This window comes from Nelumbo lutea, chromosome 1, assembly GCF_056320005.1.
Source record: "Nelumbo lutea isolate HS-2025 chromosome 1, American lotus-T2T, whole genome shotgun sequence".
Taxonomy (NCBI): Eukaryota; Viridiplantae; Streptophyta; class Magnoliopsida; order Proteales; family Nelumbonaceae; genus Nelumbo; species Nelumbo lutea.
In genome coordinates this window covers 193,133,276-193,140,455 of record NC_142684.1, presented here as the reverse complement: position 1 = coordinate 193,140,455, position 7,180 = coordinate 193,133,276, and positions in this window count along the sequence as shown.

The window sequence follows — 7,180 nt, the reverse complement described above, 5'->3', positions numbered from 1 at the left end:
ATCTAGAAGCGGAAAAAAAAAGTACAATTCCGCATCATTGTTTGATTAAACAAGCCGAAAAATTAGAGAGTATCGAAGTGTTTTCATGGTCGATACCCAATATTTGAATATTCTAGTGTGTAACGTTGGTTTGAATATACATGCTATATATATCAGTACACACTGATACTCATCTACCTAGGCTTAGCCATTTGGTAGGTTGAGCCTGGTCTAAGCCTGATCCAACTTTAACTCAACCCGACCAACTGGATTACATACATAGGCCCAAGTGTAAAAACTTTGGCTTCGGTCAGTGCAACGCCTATTCGAACAGCCTTGCATTTGGGATATTTCTGTACTTATGTATTTTATTTTATGGGAAGATATTCTCATTGCAAGGTTGCAAGAGGCTGTTCGAACGGTGTGAACATGGGCTTGGACTGACCAAAGCCGAACTTAGACAATTACTCTTCTGCCCTACATCCATGGTAAATACCATAAGAGTGCAAATTATAGTGAAAAATGTGAAAAATGGATACTTCAGAATTGTATTCGGTTCATTGGTTTCATGCAAAATGAATTGTTACTTCCTGAAAACATGGTTTTTAAAACTAAACAGTTTGAATCAAATGCTCGGCCCGTTCTGACAAAAAAAATTAAAAAAGTAAATAACAGTCAAAACTGTTCCAATGGTTTGAACAGTTAACCGCCTGATTCAATGGTTTGCTGAATAAAATCAACTGTTTTGAGGGAAAAATCAGTTTTTGGGGAAAGCAGAACCGGTCACCTGATCAGTTCCCGGTTTTTCTGGTCTGACTGTCCAGTCCAGTCCAGTTTTGAAAACCATGCCTGAAAAGTGCTATTTTACGATATTGCACTTGTAATGGTTGTTGATAACAAACGCCTTCCAAACGAAACAATGGTGTTAATTGTGGGAAAAGGGTATTCCTTCTACAGGTGAGTCATTTTTCGAGTAAAGGTTTGTTCTCTTGGCTCATAACTTGCAACTCTATATTCTTCAACAATTTTGATTTATTTTAACGGAAACATCAGGAAATTTTGGAATATAATTCGTTATCTTATTAAATATTAAGGAAAATCTATGATGCTGGAAAGACATCATCTGGGATAGGCTTTGACCAATCACACTCCCCGTGAATTTTGGTGAAAACCCATCTGATGAGGGTAGATTTGTCCTTCCAGTGGAATTGTGACATGTGGCACCTCGTGACAACTAGGCAAACACCCAACCAACAATTTATGAAGTTGGTGACCCACCCGGGCACTGGTCTGGCGCGGCCGGTGCGACCTGCGCGCTCTAGGCTGGCCGACCTGGATTAGCCTAGCACATGATCCAGCCAAGTCGCCCATAAGATGCTCACCGATAAACTCGGCAGCATACATACCCCACGAGCTTGGTAGCTCACCAGGGAGCTAGCCAAAGAGCCAGGCAGCTCAGTAGAGCTCGCCACAAGCAGCTCACCATAGGCAACTCGCCACAGGCAGCTCGCCACAGGGAGTTTGCCCCCAGGGAGTTCGCCCCCAAGCAGTTCACCACCAGACAGCTCGCTATAGGCAGCTTGCCACTTGTAGAGAAGTCCGATACAGGAGTAGTTTGGCGTATCGTAGGAAGATCTCCTGCCTGACGACTTGGCCTAGACACTGACCCGCCAACCTGACGACCTGGCCTAGACATTGACCCGTCGACTGACACAGGCGCCGACCTGACCTGGCCTAGACACTGACCCGCCGACTGACGCAGGCGCCGACCTGACAACCTGGCCCAAACACCGACCCGCCGACTGACGTAGGTGTCACCCTAACAACCTGGCCCAGGCGTCGACCTAGCCGTCTGACACAAGCTACTAGCCTGATGACCTCGAGGAGTTCACCAACATACCCCGGTTCTGACAGGATGTAACGAATCTTACCGTTTGGAGGCTTTTCACCCACCTAACCCGCGAGGACTCTTGTATATAAAGACCTCAGCCCCCAAAGGGGAGGGGGAGGAAAAAAGGGAAGTAATCCCTGCTCTCTAGCTCTCTTGCTTCTCTAATATTATCTCCAAAGCTCTCTACAATCAGAGCGCTAACTTAAGCGTCGGAGAGCGCCCATCGGGAAAATACCCCCAGGACCTACAGTCGGAGAGCGCTAACTTTAGGTTGCCAGCGCTAACTTAAGCTCTCAGCTCCCACTACCTACAAAGGAAAGAATACCACCTCATGCTGAGGGCAGTCGGGTTGCGCCGCACAAGGGAGCTCCACCATTCTCTAAGTCACCGGTCGCCTAGTAGGGAGTTCGCCACCAGGTAGCTCTCCGCCAGGCAGATCGCCACCAAGCAGCTCACCACCAGGCAGTTCGCCACCAGGGAGCTCGCCACCAGTCAGTTCACCACTAGGGAGCTCGCCACCAAGCAGTTCGCCACTAGGTAGTTCGCCACCAGGGAGATCGCCACCAGGCAGTTCGCCCCTAGGCAGTTCTCCACCAAGCAGTTCGCCACTAGGCAGTTCACCACTAAGTAGCTCATCACTAAGGCACGTCACCACCGGGTCAAATAATGAGGTACTTAGCCAAAAAATTTTACACCACAAAACATTGGTACGAGGCCGAAAATTGTTACATCAATTGGCACCGTCTGTGGGAATAACGCTACAAAAAGCTAAGTTCTCAGCCTATAAAAGCTAAGTTCTCATCCTACAAAAGCTAAGTTCTCATCTTACCAAAGCTAAGTCCTTGCTTTTTAGAAATTCAAACTATCGCTTTATAGTTTACATTTTTATGAACTCAAAGACTATGCAAGGAGCTAACGGACTAAGTAGCTCTACCAACCTTACTTTTGATTCAGATAATGCCACATCAGTCTCCGCAAGGTCCCCCTACAAAGATGAGCTCTTCGTGGCTTTCGTGGAAGTTGGCGGCCAACAGACTACATAGGCGCCCTTACCGGTCGAGCCTTCCAAGGCTCCCGTGTGAGCTGGCAACCTAAAGTTAGTAGTGCTGCCCCCGAAGGTCGAGCTCCTAGCAGCTTCTTGTAGGAGTGGGTGACTGGCATTACGAAGCTGATGTAGCACCATTATAGCTCAACACCTCACAGGCCAAGCCTACGGGCCACATTACTATTTGAGACTCGGTCGCCTCTCTGGCACGGGCAAAGTCAAAAGAAGAGTAGACTACGAGTCACTCCCAAAGCCTACGAGCCACATTACTTCTTAAGACCCGGTCGCCTCTCCGGCACGGGCCAAAGTAAAAAAGTAGACTACGAGTCTCTCCCAAAGCCTACGGGCCACATTACTACTTGAGACCCGATCGCCTCTCTGGCATGGGAAAAGTAAAAAAAGAGTAGACTACGAGTCACTCCCAAAACCTACGGGCCACATTACTGCTTAAGACCCGGTCGCCTCTCCGGCACGGGCAAAAGTCAAAGAAGAGTAGACTACGAGTCACTCCCCAAGCCTATGGACCACACTAGAAATTGGATCAGCTCTTACTAGCTCGTCGACTTACGAGCCAAAAGAAATTTACTCCCTTCGCTGAGTTACTCTCAGCTCGGGAGTGGGGGGCTATTGATGAGGGTAGATTTGGCCCTCCAGTGGAATTGTGACATGTGGCACCTCGTGACAACTAGGCAAACATCCAGCCAACAACTTATGAAGTTGGTGACCCACCCATGCACCAGTCTGGTCGGCTTGGCGCGACCTGCGAGCGGCCTGCGTGACCTACGCGCGGCCTGGCGCGACCTGCGCGACCTGGAGCGGCTTGCGCGACCTGGCCGACCTGGATCAGCCTAGCAAATGATCCGGACAAGCCGCCCATAAGACGCCCACCGATAAACATGGCGGCATACATACCCCACGAGCTCGATAGCTCACCAGGGAACTCGCCAAAGAGCCAGGCAACTCGGCAGAGCTTGCCACAGGTAGCTCACCATAGGCAGCTCGCCACAGGGAGTTCGCCCCCAGGCAATTCTCCACCAGACAGCTCGCTATAGGCAGCTCACCACTTGTAGAGAAGTCCGGTACAGGAGTAGTTTGGCGTATCGCAGGAAGATCTCCTGCCTGACGACCTGGCCTAGACACTTACCCGCCGACTGACACAGGCGCCGACCTGACGACCTGGCCTAGACACTGACCAGCCAACTGACACAGGCGCCAACCTGACCTGGCCTAGACACTGACCCGCCGACCTGACAACCTGGCCTAGACACCGACCCACCGACTGACGCAGGCGCCACCCTGACAACCCGGCCCAAGCGCCCACCTGGCCGCCTGACACAAGCACCAGCCTAACGACCTCGAGGAGTTCACCACCGTACCCCAGTTCTGATGGGATGTGACGAGTCTTACCGTTTGGAGGCTTTTCACCCACCTAACCCGCGAGGACTTCGGTATATAAAGACCGCACCCCCCAAAGGGGAGGGGGAGGAAAAAAGGGAAGTAATCCCTGCTCTCTAGCTCTCTCGTTTCTCCAATATTATCTTCAAAGCTCTCTACAATTAGAGAGCTAACTTAAGCGTCGAAGAGCCCCTGTCAGGAAAATACCCCCGGGACCTCTGATTCAGTTCTCGCAGGTCCCTCAGCTCCTGCCACCTACAAAGAGGAGGAAAAGATGGAGTTCTCGCAGGTCCCTCAGCTCCCACTACCTACAAAGGAAAGAAGACCACCTCATGCTGAGGGCAGTCGGATTGCGTCGCACCAGGGAGCTCCACCATTCTCTAAGTCATCGGCCACCTAGTAGGGAGTTCGCCACCAGGTAGCTCTCCGCCAGGCAGTTCACCATCGAGCAGCTCGCCACCAGGGAGCTCGCCACCAGGCAGTTCACCACCAGGTAGTTCGCCACCAGGTAGTTTGCCACCAGGCAGTTCGCCACCAGGGAGTTCGCCACCAAGCAGTTCGCCACCAGGCAGTTCACCACTAGGGAGTTCGCCACCAGGCAGTTCGCCACCAGACAGTTCACCGAGCAGTTCGCCACCAGGCAGTTTGCCCCTAGGCAGTTCTCCACCAAGCAGTTCGCCACCAGGCAGTTCGCCACCAGATAGTTCACCACCGGGCAGTTCGCCACCAGGCAGTTCGCCCCTAGGCAGTTCTCCACCAAGCAGTTCGCCACCAGGTAGTTCACCACCAAAGTAGCTCATCATTAAGGCATGTCACCACCGGGTCAAATAACGAGGTACTTAGCCAAAAACTTTTACATCACAAAACATTGGTACGTGGCCGAAAACGGTTGCATCACCACCTGATTGGTTTCTGCTTTTGTTATGCTGGTTGATTGGTTGTAAATTGTTTTAGTATCGTAGTCAAATCCAAAATATTATTAGTGTAATTATGTAAAAAACACTGTGGACTATATACTGTGACCACACAACCCCCTTGTATTGGCATGTGTACCAATTTATGACCCTAGGTCCACTTGATGACCTCAAATCCCATAAAATGAGAAGCTGAGGACATGAGGTTTTTCTACATCCTATAATTCTCACAATCTAGCATAACCCTTTTATGAAAAATGGAAAGCATCCTTGCCAATCTATATCCTATAATTTTCACAGGCTAGTATAATTCATTTAGTATACATAGCATGACCCGACCACCAGGTCAAATGGGTCAACCACCAGGTCAAATGGGTCAACTATTTGCTTAGCTGAATCAGACATTTTTGACCTAGTCAATGTTTTTTTAACAAAACACCAAATTTATTAGAATTAGACCTAGAATTATGGTTGGATGATGGTTCAAACAGTTCAACCAGTCCAAAGTTATTTACTAAAAATGTGTGACAGTACAACATTTATTTACAAATCAGGAATATCTCCCCACAAGCATAACTGATGAAGAAAGATTTGGCCCGACCTTGTAATCACTCAACACATGGCAAAGGCAATAGCTCGGCACAACAGCACGCCCAAGGCGCGAGCACCAAAGGGAGGAACCAGCAGTCCGAACTCCCTACTAGTAGTTCGAACTCCCTACTAGGAGCCTGAACTCTCCCTTAAGCCCCGAGCCTCACACAAGGCAACGACCCGAATTGGCCCACCCCATGACAGTTCGGGACACTCCCCTATCCGAACTCAAGATTTCACCTCGTTCACCACTCCAGCACTTCGCCTCCAGGACGCCCTCACACAAGGCAACGACCCGAATTGGCCCACCCCATGACAGTTCGGGACACTCCCCTATCCGAACTCAAGACTTTACCTCGTTCATCACTCCAGCACTTCGCCTCCAGGACGCTAAACTAAACAACCATACTTCGCCTAACACCGAGGAAGTCCATACCTAGGGGCAACTCACCTGATTGACTTGGGATCTGATGCTTGACAGCTGCACTCCAACAGCCACCTACAACCGCCACCTGCTACCGCCATCTCTAGTTGCAGAGACAGCTCCGACAAAGAGAGCAGTGGCGATTCTGTCCCAGCAGAGGTGATGACACCCGAACTGGCAGGAGCGTAGAGATAATCAAACCTGACCTGACAGAAGCTTAAGAACAAGGTATGTGAACTTTGCGCCATCTGGTTTTATCTTGCCTTCAAGAGAATACTAACTTGAGCTTCAGAGCAATCTCACCGGGTTCCTCCCTGGAGATTCCTCATCTCCCCCATTTCAGGCTCCCTGTTGCTCCATTCAGAGGCAAGGTCGTTGACAGCTAAGACCAGCCGGATTGCGCAACATCAATTGGTGTCGTCTATGGGAAACGCTTCTAAAAGCCTCCCTCTAAAACTCTCATAACCTCCTCTTCTTCCAAAAACTCCAACACTCATGGCTTCTTCTAGCAATGCCAGACGTGGCACAGAGATGAACAGTACCGGAGAACAACTCCAAGTCCCCATGGTGTGCATCAGACAGTTCACCATCACCCTTCCGGTGGATGGGATCCCCATCTTGAATACGCCACAAACAGTGGCGCCCGTAAACCTTCCTGCCATGAACATCCCTCTTCCACTCCCTATCGAAACAACTTTTGCTGAACCAATTGTTGTCCCCCTGGCGACCCGCCAGAACCAGTTTGATGACATGATACAATGCATACAGGCAATGCAAGCCCAAATGCAACAATTCCAACAGCATCAACTCCAGCAGCACCAAGTACTACACCTCTCTCAACATCACTATCAACAGCAGTTCCCCTAACTACCCCTGAACCAGTCATTGCTTCCACCTCGGCACCCAGCTCCGAACCCGGTTAAGGCCTCCCTTCAGGGTGG